The 14,201-nt window shown below is 48.0% G+C and overlaps 1 protein-coding gene across 2 annotated transcripts in view; it reads left to right on the forward strand.

Moving 5' to 3' along the window:
- The window catches only part of SLCO2A1 (solute carrier organic anion transporter family member 2A1), a 118,883-nt gene that overhangs the window by 18,439 nt on the left and 86,243 nt on the right, over nucleotides 1-14,201 (forward strand). The gene's annotated exons all lie outside the window — the stretch shown is intronic.

Genomic DNA, 14,201 nt, shown 5'->3' on the forward strand with positions numbered 1-14,201 from the left:
AAATGGGTTTCCCTAACTGCGGAGGGGTGATAGATGGCACACATATTCCAATTCTGGCACCAGCCCACCTAATCTCCAAGTACATTAATCGGAAGGGATATTTCTTTATGGTTCTCCAGGTGCTTGTGGATCACCATGGGTGTTTCATTGCCATTAACACAGGCTGGCCTGGAAAGGTGCATGACGCACGCATCTTTCGGAACACTGGCCTGTTCAGGAAGCTGCAAGCCGGGACTTTTTTTCCAGACCAGAAGATCACCGTAGGGGAAGTCGAAATGTCCATTGTGATCTTGGAGACCCCGCTTACTCTTTAATGCCGTGGCTCATGAAACCCTAAAAAGGGAGCCTTGACAGCAGCAAGGAGTGATTCAACAACAGGCTGAGCCGGTGCAGAATGACTGTGGAGTGTGCTTTTGGCTGTTTAAAGGGCTGCTGGCGCTCTCTGTATGGGAAGCTGGACCTGGCCGAAGACAGCATCCCCGCGGTTATATCCATGTGCTGTACCCTCCATAGCATTTGTGAAGGGAAGGCTGAATGATTCACTCAGGCATGGAACTCAGAGGTTCAACACCTGGAGGCTGAATTTGAACAGCCAGAGAGCAGGGCTATTAGAGGGGCCCAGCGTGGGGCTGCAAGGATTAGGGATGCCTTGAGGGAGCAATTTGAGGTTGAAAGCCACCAGTAATGTCTGGTGCCCTGCATGGGAGTGAAGTGCAGTGGTTCCAATGTTAGTAGGAATCTGTGTTTGCTAAGCTGACTTGCAGTGCCTGTTTCTTTCCTGGGCTAAGGTATCTTTTACTTTATGCAATAATAAAGAATTTTTTCAAAGCTAAAAAATCCATTTATTGAAAAACAACTGCTTAGGAAACAGAAAAGGCAAGGGGGTGAGGTGAGGAACAGTACAACCACAGATTTGCGTATGTCCTGTTATCATAATCAGCCTTCCTGTCTGGAGTGCTGTGCAATAAGTGCTGCACTTCAGGATGGCTATACTGCATGGTGATGGGGGTTGAGTGCAGTGGGTAAGGGTCATAGTTTTCAGGGCTGGGTGGTGAAGCTACAGGTGTTGGAGGCAGCTGGTGGCGGTAAGAACCCAGATGTTGGGGAAAGTGGGCTGGAGGTGACATGGGGGCACAAGGGAAAGAGCTTTGGTACAAGGGCTTCAGTGGGGGCATCGGGCATGGTAGTGCTCCATCTGCATGGCTACGACTGCCTGGATCGAGTCCGCTTGGCGATCCATTATGCTGATCAGCTGATCCGTGCTTTGCTGCTGGAGCACTGTGCTTTTGTGCCGGCGCGCCTCATTCTGCTGGTGGATCCTCCTTTCACTGTCCCGCCGCTCCTGCACTTTTCGATTTTCATTACTTGAATGCTGCATTACTTCATGCAACATGTCTTCCTTGCTTCTACACGGCCTCTTTCTGATTCTTTGGAGTCTTTCGGCTGGTGAGAACATGGACGGCTGAGATCTCAAGGTTGCATCTGTAAAGGCAAAATGCAACACTTAACAGAGGCAGCATTGTTCACACCAGACAGAGCAATGATTCTCCTGTACTTAAGGGCAAGCACAGTCTACACAATAGCATAATTTGTCCATCCCAAAGCGAGTGCACATAACCCATGGGAGCCCCAAAATGGGAGTAAGCACAGGGTCGAGCGTGACTGATTGTTTCACGGCTGTACTGTCCTCTGGGTTTCTGTGCCTTGGGGAGAGCCAACAGTGGCAGGGGTCCCCATGCTGAACACTATCCCCACATTTTCCACAGGAGTTCGTCCTGAAAGATATCTTGCTGCTGAGGGTGACCTGAGAAGCAAGGGAGGGTCTTCTACTGCAATGCGGATTCCACCCTGGCCCATATGCAGCTTGCCTGTGTGGAGTATGGAGCAATGGTCCCCCACCCCTCATGGCACAATGGCACGGACAAGTTAGCCTGACTGGGACAAGGAACATAGTGGCTCTCCCAAGAAACCTGGGCAAGTGCATTGCCCAAATTCTGACTGAGACCTTTGAAGAGATCGCTGAGGCCGATTACCACAATGTGAGAGCACACATCAACCCCCTATTCCGCATCTAGGCACGCATGCAGCCCCAACCCTCCTCACCCCAAGAGCCCACACCGAATATCTTCCTTCCCAAAATAAAAGCAGCTTGCCAGGAACCTCCTCTGGTATTTGTCCTTCCCCAAGGACCAGCCACCATGACTGGCTACCTTCCTCTTGGCTTGAGAACAGCTCCTGGCTGCATGCCTCTAGGGATTCTGGGGTGTCTTCCTCCTCCTCAGTACCCTTGCTCCCACTTTGCTCCTCCTCCTCCTTCTCCCGCCTTGTTGAACTGGGCTCTGAAGTGTCCATGGTGGTACTCAGAGTGGAGGTGAGGTCGGCCCCAAGTATCGCGTCCAGTTCTTTGTAGAAATGGCAGGTCACATGGGCAGCACTGGAGCAGCTGTTTGCTTCATGGGCTTTGCGGTAGGCATTCCGCAGCTCCTTCACTTTAATCCTGCACTGCAGGGCGTCCCGGTCATGGCTCCTTTCCATCATGTCCCGTGATATCTGCCCGAAGGTATCATAATTCCTACGGCTGGAGCGCAGCTGGGACTGGACAGCTTCCTCCCCCCCAAACACTGATGAGGTCCAGCACCTCGCCATTGCTCCATACTGGGGATCACCTGGCACTTGGAGGCACGGTCACCTGGAAAGATTTGCTGAGAGCACTCCACGCCTGGCTGAGCAAACAGGAAGGGGATTTTCAAAATTCCCAGAGAATTTAAAGGGTGGGTCTGATGGTTGGTCACCTGAGGGCAGGGCAGTAGAGTTCAAAGTGATGACCAGAGTGTCTAGAACAGGCATTGTGGGACACTTCTGGAGGCTGATCAGAGCACATTAACAGACCAGGGTGTCCACACTGGTGCTGCGGCACTCCAGCGGGGGTGCACAAAACAGTATTCCACTCGTCAAGGTGGGGGTACCAGGAGTGAACCAGCTGCGGAGTCAGAGCGCTTTACGTGCCTTGCCAGTGTGGACGGGTAATGAGCTAGTGCGCCCAGGACTCCTTTAATGCGCTGTAACTTGCAAGTGTAGCCAAGCCCCGTGTCATGTAATTGCCTCTGGTGCAGGATACTGACACTCTAACTTGTAAGTTTTTTGAGGTCTGAACTGTCTGTTTATACAGCTCTTAGGTCAATGACCTCCTGCTCTTTGAGCTGGACTCCGAGTTGCTATGGCAAAACAAACAATTATTTCATTATAGTATTACTATGAGTGTACTGGTCTGGTCCATATTTACTGGTCTGCATCCTGTCACCTTTATGCTAGGTTCTCATTCATGGTCAGCAGACATTTACCAGGCACCCATCTGGCCACAGCCTTGCAAATGATACAAATGATGGGAAAGGATTTCTTAATCCCTGCCCTTTTTATTGAGAATCCCAAGTGAGGTATGCTCGAATCATCCATTTCTCACTTCCTCTTTCTGAAGGTTGAAGGTTGTTTTCCTCTCTGGGCTCTTATGGTGTGAAATGCTCAAAGGCTGAGACTTTAAAATCTGTCTGAGGATTTATATGCCAGGTTCCATTAAAAATAATGGGTATCCATATCCCCACCCCCACCCCACCAAAAAAGGCCAAGCTTCGCCCTTCTGTAACTCCACTGACTTCAGAGGAGTTACCAGCAGGGAGGAATTTGACCCTGAAACTCAAATAGCCTATTTATAAGCAAGACACTCAGAATACAGTGATCAGACAAAAAAAGTCTGCTTAAGAGATCTAGTCTGAACCACTACAAAGCTCATCTAGATAGGCTCCCCTGGGGTTCAGTTACACTACTCTCTAGAAACATAAAGATTCTCTTTCTCCCACCCTGGCCCTTCCAGGATCTCAGCCTGCTAAAGTCACATCCCTCTGGTATCCAGTCTCCCAGATCACCCTCACAGCCTTGTGCCTTTCAAATTTATTTGATGTTCCTGATTTACTATCTACAAAGGCTTGCCTTCACCATCATCCCTCACGGGGGTTGTCTAAAATAGGATGTTGAATTTAAAGCAGGGTCAGTTAACACATTAGCTAACTCTAGACTTTTCCCTAATGTAGAAATAGGTTGCCTTGAATTATCTGGTCGAAATCAATTCTAAGGGGGAGCCTAGAGTGTTACTATGAATCTGTGCTAGGGAAATGGTCAGGGCTATGTTAACTGACCCTAACCTAACCTTGACCTTTTCTCCTAATCTAGACATACCCCAAGGGGTGTTTCCCTGGGCCTGCTCCCATTCCATTCAGGATTGTATTCACCTCTGGGGTTAACCACTGTCACTTCCTCTTTTGGTGTTCAACCTTTGTTTTCTCAAATGTTCCTTGGAAGGTAGAGCCAACAATTGCAATCCTCCACCCTGGGAGGAACTGATTGTCTGCTGTTGGAAGAAGTCCTTTTGGGATTCTGATAAGCCCTCTTTCAAGTGTTTGCTGTTTCTGAAGGAAGGCGTTAGCTTATGAGTCAGCTCAGTCTGTCTTTCAAGCAACAAAAGTTGCTTCCTCTTACCAGCAATGCTGATCTTGATCAAAGATGATTATTGGAAGAGTGAAACCAGTCTGGCTGTCACAGTTTGTAAACTGCTGTCATCACCACAGTCACTGACACAAGGTAATTGTGTGCGCACACCCAGCCCTGGTTGTGAAGGGAGCGGGTAGATCCTTGTCTGGCTCCCTTACTTGCCTCTGTGCCAAGGCTCTGAGGTGGAGTTTTGACTCTCTGCTGTGTCATGTAATGACCCATCCCATATTTCCAGTGAAAATGACTTGCACGTGCAAGTTTAAAAGACTCTACACATGAGAACTCAAGCCTGCAGGGTTCACAGTTAAATCTCAGTGAACAGTTATACTCAGATGTTCATGGGTAACACTTACAGAAAGAGCACAAATGCAGCTGCAGCAAATTCATTTTTAAAAGCTAATGGGATAATGTTGTATCTACCTTAATGCTGTTTGGAACGGCCCAGCCCATGCATTGAGACCAACAATCCCCAAAGAATTCCACCATGGGCTTTCTTTGTTTACTTCTCTAAGATCATTCCATATGCCATAATCCTCCATCCTCTCTTGCTGTCTACCCTTCTATCAAGCCATTTGCCTTCATGCCCCTTTGGCATAGAGCTGGTTGGCAATTTTTTGACTAACAGGTTTTTGTTGGAAAATGCCATTTCATCACACCCAAAACTTTTCATGGGAACATATCAGTTCCAACAAAATTTTCACTAGGAAAAGTTTTTCAGGTCAAAATCAGAGCAAGGACTTGAACCTGGGTCATCTAAATCCCAATGGAGTACACAAACCACCTGCCTATGCTGGAGTGACAGGCTTGTGAAACACCTTCTTGCTCCCAGCCTCCAGCTTGAGAGAGTCATGCTGGTACTTAATGGAGTGTCAGCTCCCGGACAGCACCAGCCTTTCAGTGACTCAAGCACTTCCCTTTGGTCTATGACAGCCCTGACTTTGCCTTTCAGGTTAACACAAAGTGCACCTCAAAGTCCCCTTGAAGCATCCCCCGTGGTACCCAGCCCCTGACATTGGCTACTCACAGACATCCCAAATCCTCTGCCCCAAAGGAGCAGTGTTATCCTAGTTTTACCTTAAACTACTGCTCCTGTGTAACATACAGCACTTGTAATGAAACAAAAGGTTTATTTAAGAATGAATAGGAAGAGGAACAAAAGGGTATAATGGAAACAAATGGTTACAATACAAAACAAGATAATAAAATGTGAACTATGGACTACACTTATCAATAGTTTCCTTGCCTATCTAATAGAGTTGGTTGTTCCCCCAAAGTTCAGTCTGTTGCAGAGCTGGCTGGTTTTCCAGGAACTAGGATCCAAACTTTCATGAAAAACACCCCCACTCAACAAGTGAATGGATCCAGTGAATGGATCCAGAGGGCCTCTCCCCACTATGAGTTATAATGAAACAGTCTGTCTTTATCCATGGGCAGGGCCAACCCCTGTCTGTTGTAATGTTCCTTCTTGACCTCCAAGGGGTTTCGATTGTTTGCAGTTGTGTTCCATTGACTGTTCTGGGATGGAGCAATGCTGGACAACTGAGCCTGGCATTACATCGCTGGCTGACCAGGGAGGGGTGACCATTCCATTTGCATGAATAGGCCATCACTGAATAATATTACTGCCTGGCGACACCTTTTAACCTTACGACCATCAGGGCATAAACACCAATATAGCTATGTTATTCCTTAAATATCAATATCACGCATACACCAGGATTATGTGCCAGGATTATGCTTTCAATAGAGACTTTATATGTTACCTTTTATGGACAATTACCCTGTAAGCAGTGTATTTGATGTAGTGAATTTGTAGATCTGAGACTAAAGTTGTTTGCAAAGATGAGAGGACTCTTTGCCAAGGGGTCTTTGTATCACAGGATGATCTCCATTTTCCTCCTGGAGCTGTTCTGCTTTATATACATAATTAAATGTTCAGTGGGCCAGAGAGAGACTGACTCTGCAGCCCTATGATTCAGGCAATTAGCTGGGATGTGGGAGACCCAGCTCCAAGTCCCTAATCTGTCTGATTTAATGAAAGGACTTGAACCTGGTTCTCTTGCATCCCAAGTGAGGGCCCTACCCACCTAACTCTTGGCCATTTTGGGGTGTCTCTCTTTCTCTCTCTGTTTTTATATGAAAAATTTCCAGAGGTGTCAGCTTTGCTCCGATACAGAACAGGAATATTTTTGAAAAAGTTTAATGGGATGGGGAAACCATTTCCCACCCAGGTGTACTTCAGTCATCTGTTCCACACCTATCACTGTGTTTAGAGCTCCCCACCTGGCCCTGTGCTGAATGACCAACCTCTCTTCACTCAGCCCCCTCCTTTTAGCTCATGTCCTCCACAAAGCCTTGCACCAGTAACGCATCGGGATGGATAATTTCACATAAAATGACAGGCAATGTTTCCACTGTTTTGTGATTTATCTCTCACCTTGTCAGCTGGTGCATTGTGGGCCAGATTTTCAAAAGAACTCTTGGTCAGATTTCCAAGGGCTCAGCACACTCACTCAATTTACAGAGTACTCAGCTTTCATTTAAGCACCTAACTAGGGGGGCCAGATTTTCAAGAGAGCTCAGCAGTCAATAAGCTTGCATTGTGCTGAATTTCTTGAAAATCAGGCGGGACAGGTCAAACACAGAGAGCCTGACTAGCACTGATTGTGTGTCTCTGTGTTGTACAGTGTGGATCATATTAATAATGCTCCATTGACAATAATAGACAAGAAACATTCAGCTTTGGGTCTAAGTGTCTCACCTTCAGAACATCATGGTTAAATCACCAGACTGGGATTTAGGAGATGTGCGCTTTAGCTCCCAGCCCTGCCATAGGCAATGCTGGGCAAGTTGCGTTATCTGCCTTAGCTCCCCAGCTGTAAAATGGGGAAAATCCTTCCTTTGTCTATTTAGACAGTAAGTTCTTTCGGGCAGGAGCTGTCTTTTACTCTGTATTTGTACAGCACCAAGCATGATGGGACCCTGATCTCAGTTAGGTTCCTGTAATGTAATATAAACAGTAATAATAATACCAGGCATTCCTGTACCAATGAATCTTTTCGGCCATAAGAGGGGAAAAAACAGTAAGACCAAAATTTTCACTGTTCTTAAGAATCTGTGACTCCATGTTTCATGCCTTTCAGGGCTGAAGCCCAAAGGTTTCTGATTCTATCTTTGCTAGCTTACGTTACATGAAATAGTCCATAAAGTGTTATATATAGCTGCACATTGTCCCTCTCCCATCAGGCTGTGGGGAAAACAACAGCGATTGAAGTGCTTGCTTTCCCCCACAGGAGTAACTATACTTTCATTCTGCTGTATGGGTGGTGCTAAGTGGCTTTGTGTCTGCATTGAAAGATCAGCCAGTGGCTATATAAAGAGTATGTCTTGTGAGTGCAAAATGCCAGGCCAGCATTCTCTAGAAGCTAATTTGGAAGGCTGCAGTGAATGAATTGCCTTTTATTTTAAAAAATAATAATAATTAAACAAACATTTTGCTGAGCCCGACTCCAGTGTAGCTGGTGCCCCCGCCCCCATCAGCACGTACAGAGCACTGTGAAATTATACCACTTGCTGCTGTCCTGGACAGAGGTTCCTCCCAGAGAACAAACAGCAGTATCTCCTCTTGCCTCAGGAACAAGCAGTGCTATTTTTGCTGCTAACACCTTGTACCTGTGTGTGTGGTGCTGCCATTGAGAACTTGCAGGCCAAAGATCACTGGGAGGAATGGGTTGGGTAGAGAGGATAGAGTCGAACTGAGACCTGGAAAACAGTTATTTGGCCAGTGTCAGATGAAAATCAGCTGGAGGAGAGCAGCCAGTCTGGACCTCACCCCTTCGAGGCACCCCCAACTTTTTTGGCACAAAGATGAAGGAAATGAGCAGAATTCCGGTTATTATTAAAGCTGCCTGCGTTGGGGAGGCAGGACGATTTCATCAAGCCTTGTATAGCACAAGCTGCTACAGGGTATATCCAGGGGCGGCTCCAGGCACCAGCAAAACAAGCAGGTGCTTGGGGCTGCACATTTCTAGGGGCGGCATTCTGGCGCCAACCATGCCGCCCCTAGAAATGTGCCCCCGCCGCCCCAGCTCGCCTCCGCCCGCTCTCCTGAGCGCCCCGCCGCTGCCCCACTTCTCCCCCCTCCCTGCCAGGCTTGCCGCGCGCCAAACGGCTGTTTCCCGCGGCAAGCCTGGGAGGGAGGCGAAGCCGAGCCGCGGTTTGCTCGGGGGAGGCGGCGGCGATGGAGCGGAGGTGAGCTGGGGTGGGGAGCGGTTCCTCTACCCCCCACCGCCCCCGCCGCTCCGCCTGCTCCCCTGAGTGCCCCGCCTCTCCCTCGCGGGAGGAGCAGGCTGAGCGGAGGTGACCTAGGGCGGGGGGTTGCAGTGGGGGAGCTGCAGGAAGCGGGTGGGGAGGAATACGGCACGCCCAGGGTAGGAGGTGGGAAAGCAGTTGGGGGGGGGGGAAGCACGTAAAAAAAAGCTGGGGCAGCCAAAAAATTTTTTCCTTGAGGCAGCAAAAATCCTAGAGCCAGCCCTGGGTATGTCTACACTGCGATGGGGAGATGCGGTTACACCACATGTGGATCAATGCTATCACCAGTAAAATAGCAGTGAAGCCCTGCCCACCGCGGACCCTGGGTACAGGCTCAAGTGGCTTGGCTGCTATTGCTACTCAATCTAATTAGACACAAGCTAGCTGAGGTCCCTCTACGCATGCTGTGATCACACCTCCACACGGCTGTGTAGACATACCCTTAGAGGGGAGGTAGCAATCTGCAGGCTGGGCGGAGCCCTCCTGTTTTTGGTTGATTCAAGCTCCACTTAACCATATTTGTTTCTACGGGCTTAAAAGGGCCTGCTTCCCCACGGTGTCCCTTCGCTTCTGCGCAAGTGTTGTTTCACTGCCATCAGTGGGGTGGTGCCAGCCAGAAACTGGAATAACGGAGAGGTGGATCAGGCCCGATATACTTCTGTCCGATTGCTGCTTTGGAGGAGAGTGAGGTGGGGCAAACAGTCTGATGGTGTAAATGGGGGGAAATGGGCCTGATGTTAGGATCTTTGATGGCCTCCTTGAGCCACTTTCATGGCACAAAGGGACTGCAAAGCTGGTGGATCTCACCAGCTGGGAATAAATTCTGCATAGGGGAATCCATGGGTGCCTGAAGCCCCCACTATAGCTTGGAAAAGGGGGCATGGATGGAGTATTCCCAGCAGAGGTGAAAGTAAGCTGGTATGCCCCGGTACGGCATACCGGCAAGAGCCGGTGCACCGTACTGGGGCAGCCTGGCTTCCCCAGGGGGCAATTTAAAAGGCCTGGGGCTCCCAGCAGTGGCTGGAGCCCCAGGCCCTTTAAATTGCCATCAGAGCCCGGCTGCTGGAGCCCTGGGGTAGTGGCAGCAGGGCTCCAGCAGCTATTTAAAGAGCCCGGGACTCCCTTGTTTCTACTGCCCCGGCCCTTTAAATAGTCGCCGGAGCCCCGCCGCTGCTACTCCAGGGCTCGGGGGCTATTTAAAGATTGGGGCAGTAGAAGCAGAGAAGCTGCGGACCCTTTAAATAGTCCCCAGGGCCCTGGGGTAGCAGGTGCTCCAGGGACTATTTAAAGGGCTGGGGTTCCAGCTGCCTCTGCCGCCTTAGTCCTTTAAATAGCCCCCAGAGCCCCCGGGCTGCTGCTACCCTGGTGGTGGGGGGGAAGGGGAAAGAAAAGGGGGGGCACTTACCTTACAGGGTGGGCTGGGCTTGCTCTGACCCCCTCAGCCCCGCCCCTTCCGCCCTAGGCCCTGCCCCATCTGGGGGCCAGAGCTAGCCCCAGCGTACCGGTAAATCACTCGACTTACTTTCACCCCTGATTTCCAGCTCCCTGAATGGCCATTTGCAGCAATGGGGAGCTGGGATTAATTTAGAGAAGACCTGAGGCCTTAGAACTGGGGAGTAGCCAAGGTGATGTATTGTAGACTGAGTTCACTCAGACCTGAGGACTGGGGCCAATACATCTAGTATTCTGGCCATGCATTTCTGAAATACGCGACCAGCTTCCTGCTTTCTACCCTCTGGGAATACTGTCTATTTGTTTTATAGTCCTATTCTGCTGCCCATTACCACATCCCACATATGACCAACTGGCAAGGGCAATCTTAGAGCAGCAGGTGGGAATGCCAATAGTAGTTGGGCTCTCATTCAGTTTACTGCACTGGTTCCTTTTCCTTTAATTCTAAGTGTTTAATTCCAGTGTGGAGTTATTCCATAATAGTGTAAAAAGTATGATGATTTTAGGGAGGATCTGATTTCAAAGCCTCAAAAAGAAAGGCATCCCTAGAGCACTGTAAGCCAAACCAAACCACATGTATCTGTGATTTTCCTGCTAGTACTTAATTTCACCAGTATCACATAACAAAGTGCAATAATAAGAATTTGAAGCTAAATTCCTCTCCCTCTCTGTGCTGTAAATCAGTTTCTTCCTATGCTCTAAATCCACAAGCTATACCACTCAGCTTGCCAAGACTCAACTGTGGAGCAAAGATTCAAAATGAGGAAGATATAGAAAATTCTTAAGATGAGGCAGGATTCATATTTTCAGCAGAAATATGTTTTGCCACCTCCATTGCATGACTCATTGTTTTCAGGGCTGTAATTTAAAATAATATAAGAGCAAGACCACCAGCTCTGTGCAGAATGTGGGTAAATTTGGGTCCAGAATTTGGGGTTTCTCTTATAAGTAGACAGTAGCTGAGAGGTATGACCACACCTCCATGATGGCCTGGGTTAAGTTGACTGTTAACTGAGTAATCAAGCACCTTCTGCAGATGATGCCTTCAGTGCCACCTGCGTAACCTCTAATTGTTCGAATCCAATAACAATCACAGTCTTAGAATAAATTAAAGTGACAGTGCTTTAAAGAGCAGATTGAAAGGTAAAAATTGAAGCCATTGGTTGATTAGGTTTGTGTGTGGGGAGAGACATGGGAGCTAAACGCGCTTTCATTTGAAAACACACTTTTGAGGCGCAACACTCCCATCAACCCAGAGTCAGACTTTGTGGGTGTCATGTCGCTTGTATACTGGAGAGCTATACAGAGTGATGCTTAGCTGATTAGTGGAAACGCCCCATTTGGTAACAAAGGGTGTGTCTGCCTAGTACCTTCAGACCCAGTTGGAGCATTTTGTTTTTGAGATGGGCTTGGGGAACTGTGACATCATTTTTTGCCAACTAAATGCAAGCAACTGGCTCCTAGCCCCGAGGAGCAGTTTGCACAGGGCATGCCCAGCGAGCCAGGGCGCTGAAATCCCAAGCGTAACTATCTCCTTGTACAGCAATCAGGCCTGACCCTCACTGCCTTGGACCTATAAAGTCATTTACACAGGTGCAAAGTGCTTCAGATGTTAGCTACCTGGTCGGCATAGACCCACCTTACGGGAGGATAGGGGGAGAAGTCACCATTGTTATTTGTAGTTTACCAATGAGGACACGAAGACGGGAGAGTTAAGTGATGTGAGCAAGGTTACAGAGCCAGGTTTAGAACATTGGAATCCCTTATTCTCAGCCCATGCTCCATCCACGCTGCCTCCTGCTGTTAAACACGCTGCCTCTCCTGCCATTGAAATACCCCCTGTTGTGGCCAGAGGTTACTGCACTAGGTGTTTTGCCGAGGACCTGCCTTGGAGTGGAGGGGAACTTGTGCTCATCCTAGTGCTCACCTCAGCAGCCTGGCTGGCCTTGCCCTCCACATAGTCATGAACTCATCTGGAGTTCTCCTAAACATTGAGGGAGCTAGGGCCAGGGTCTTTTCAGCCCAAGGCTGAGGAGCTTTAGGGGAAATCAGTGGCTGGCTCTCAGACCTGATGATCTACGTTTTCAAAGCTGTCATTGCACATGGGGGTAGGGGCCGGGGGGAGAAATTTAAGGAAATCTGAGAGTTTTCTTAGGCTCCTGGAATCAGTGGGGATCCTTGAGTGCAGGGTCGTGGGCCCCAAATCCAGCTCCGACACACCTCAGTCTCAAATTCAAACCTGCCCCTGTGGTGTTCAGGCAGCAATTCTGTTACCTAAAGGGGAGTTTCTCCCTGGCTGAGCCACTATAACTGATGCTAAACAGCTCCCAGTTTAAAATCCAGAGCACCCCCAGCAGCTCACCCAGAAGTTTATTTACTCAAGTTGGCCAAGTATTCCAAAAAAGAGTTCCTGTGTATTAATTTGATTATTTTAAACTATCAGCTTTGCTCTGCTCCTTCCTTACTGTCTTTGCTTTCTGCTGATGAGAGTAATCAAAGGTTACTGGCCCAAATGTTCTTGGAAAGCAAATTCTAGCATTCATGGTGGAAATGTCTGCATGCTTGTGCAATCAGGATGTGGAGACAATACCATGTGACTTACCTGACCAATCACAGCTAATCAGTTCTGGTCACGTTTACATTTGTGAGCTGTCTAAAGCTTTAAAAAAAATATTTGTTGACTGTTCATAATGAATGAATATAAAGATATCACAGTCCACTCATGGATACTTTGCAAGGAGAAAAAAAGAACAGAGGAATAGCCAGAGTAGATTGGACCATCCAATATCCTGTCTGTAACAATGGCTAAGTGCTTCAAAGGAAGGTGTAAGAAACTCTGTAGGAAGTATAATCTTCCCCCAGGAAAAGCTTTTCCTAATCTAGAGCTTCACTGAAGTGCAGAAGCCCTTCAAAAACCCTTGTTTATTTTTTTGATATTTACTATTATAACTTTGGATATTCTTGTTATCTAAATGTCTAATATCTCTATAAATGCTGCTAAACTAGTATACTCTGTGATATATTGTCTCAATGCGTTCCACAGGCTAATTGTGTGGAAAAAGAGACTAAATTAACTGCATAAATTGCTTCAAGAGAATTATTCACTCAGCTCTGTGTTTAGCACCAGCTATGCCCCCAATCCTGCAAACTGCTTTGTGCAGGGATACTCCAGTATCCACTCAGAGCTCCACTGAAGTCAAAGGGCTCCTGTGTGGGTACAGGGATCTGGCTGCATGAAGCAGTGTGCAGGATCATGTGTAGCTTTTTTATAGGTCATCTTATCATCCCCAAGACCACCTCCCTACTAGCACAACCCTTAGGAAGAAGCAATTTACAACTAGGCTTTTTGGTGTGTTTGGTATGAAGGCACTTGAAGAACACTAAAATAAATTAGACTGCTATTGTGATGCTATTTCCTAGGGGATCCCTTTGCCAGGTTTTCTCTCCCCTGCATGATTGTACACATTGGAAAGCTTCAGGCATCATCCATTCAGTCTGGGGTTTCTGAAGAAAATATTCAAATTGAAACCCAGCTCCTCCTCCGAAGCAAATGAAAACCTGCCCTCCACTCCTCCTCCTCCCCCACCCTCCCGCGTAAGGCAGTTTAAATAAATCAATTCTTTGTGCAAACATAACCCCAGCAAGGTCTCTGAAAGAACAGCTCTCTGGAAATTTACAAACGCAGTTTTTCTGCAAGTGAAAACAAGCAGAGAGCAGAACATGCTAGCATTGTGTGTGCTGCAAACCTCCCACCTGCTTGAGAGAAAGATTTCTTCCTTTCTTTCGCTCGCTCTCTGCTTCTAAAAGTTCCCCTTTGCCAGTCTCACCTGCTAGAGACACGAAGGGCAAATTAGCACAAACATAGTCTGCACGACAAGTAGGCATCCTGTCACCCT

The sequence above is a fragment of the Lepidochelys kempii genome, chromosome 9 (genome assembly GCF_965140285.1).
Source record: "Lepidochelys kempii isolate rLepKem1 chromosome 9, rLepKem1.hap1, whole genome shotgun sequence".
Taxonomy (NCBI): domain Eukaryota; kingdom Metazoa; phylum Chordata; order Testudines; family Cheloniidae; genus Lepidochelys; species Lepidochelys kempii.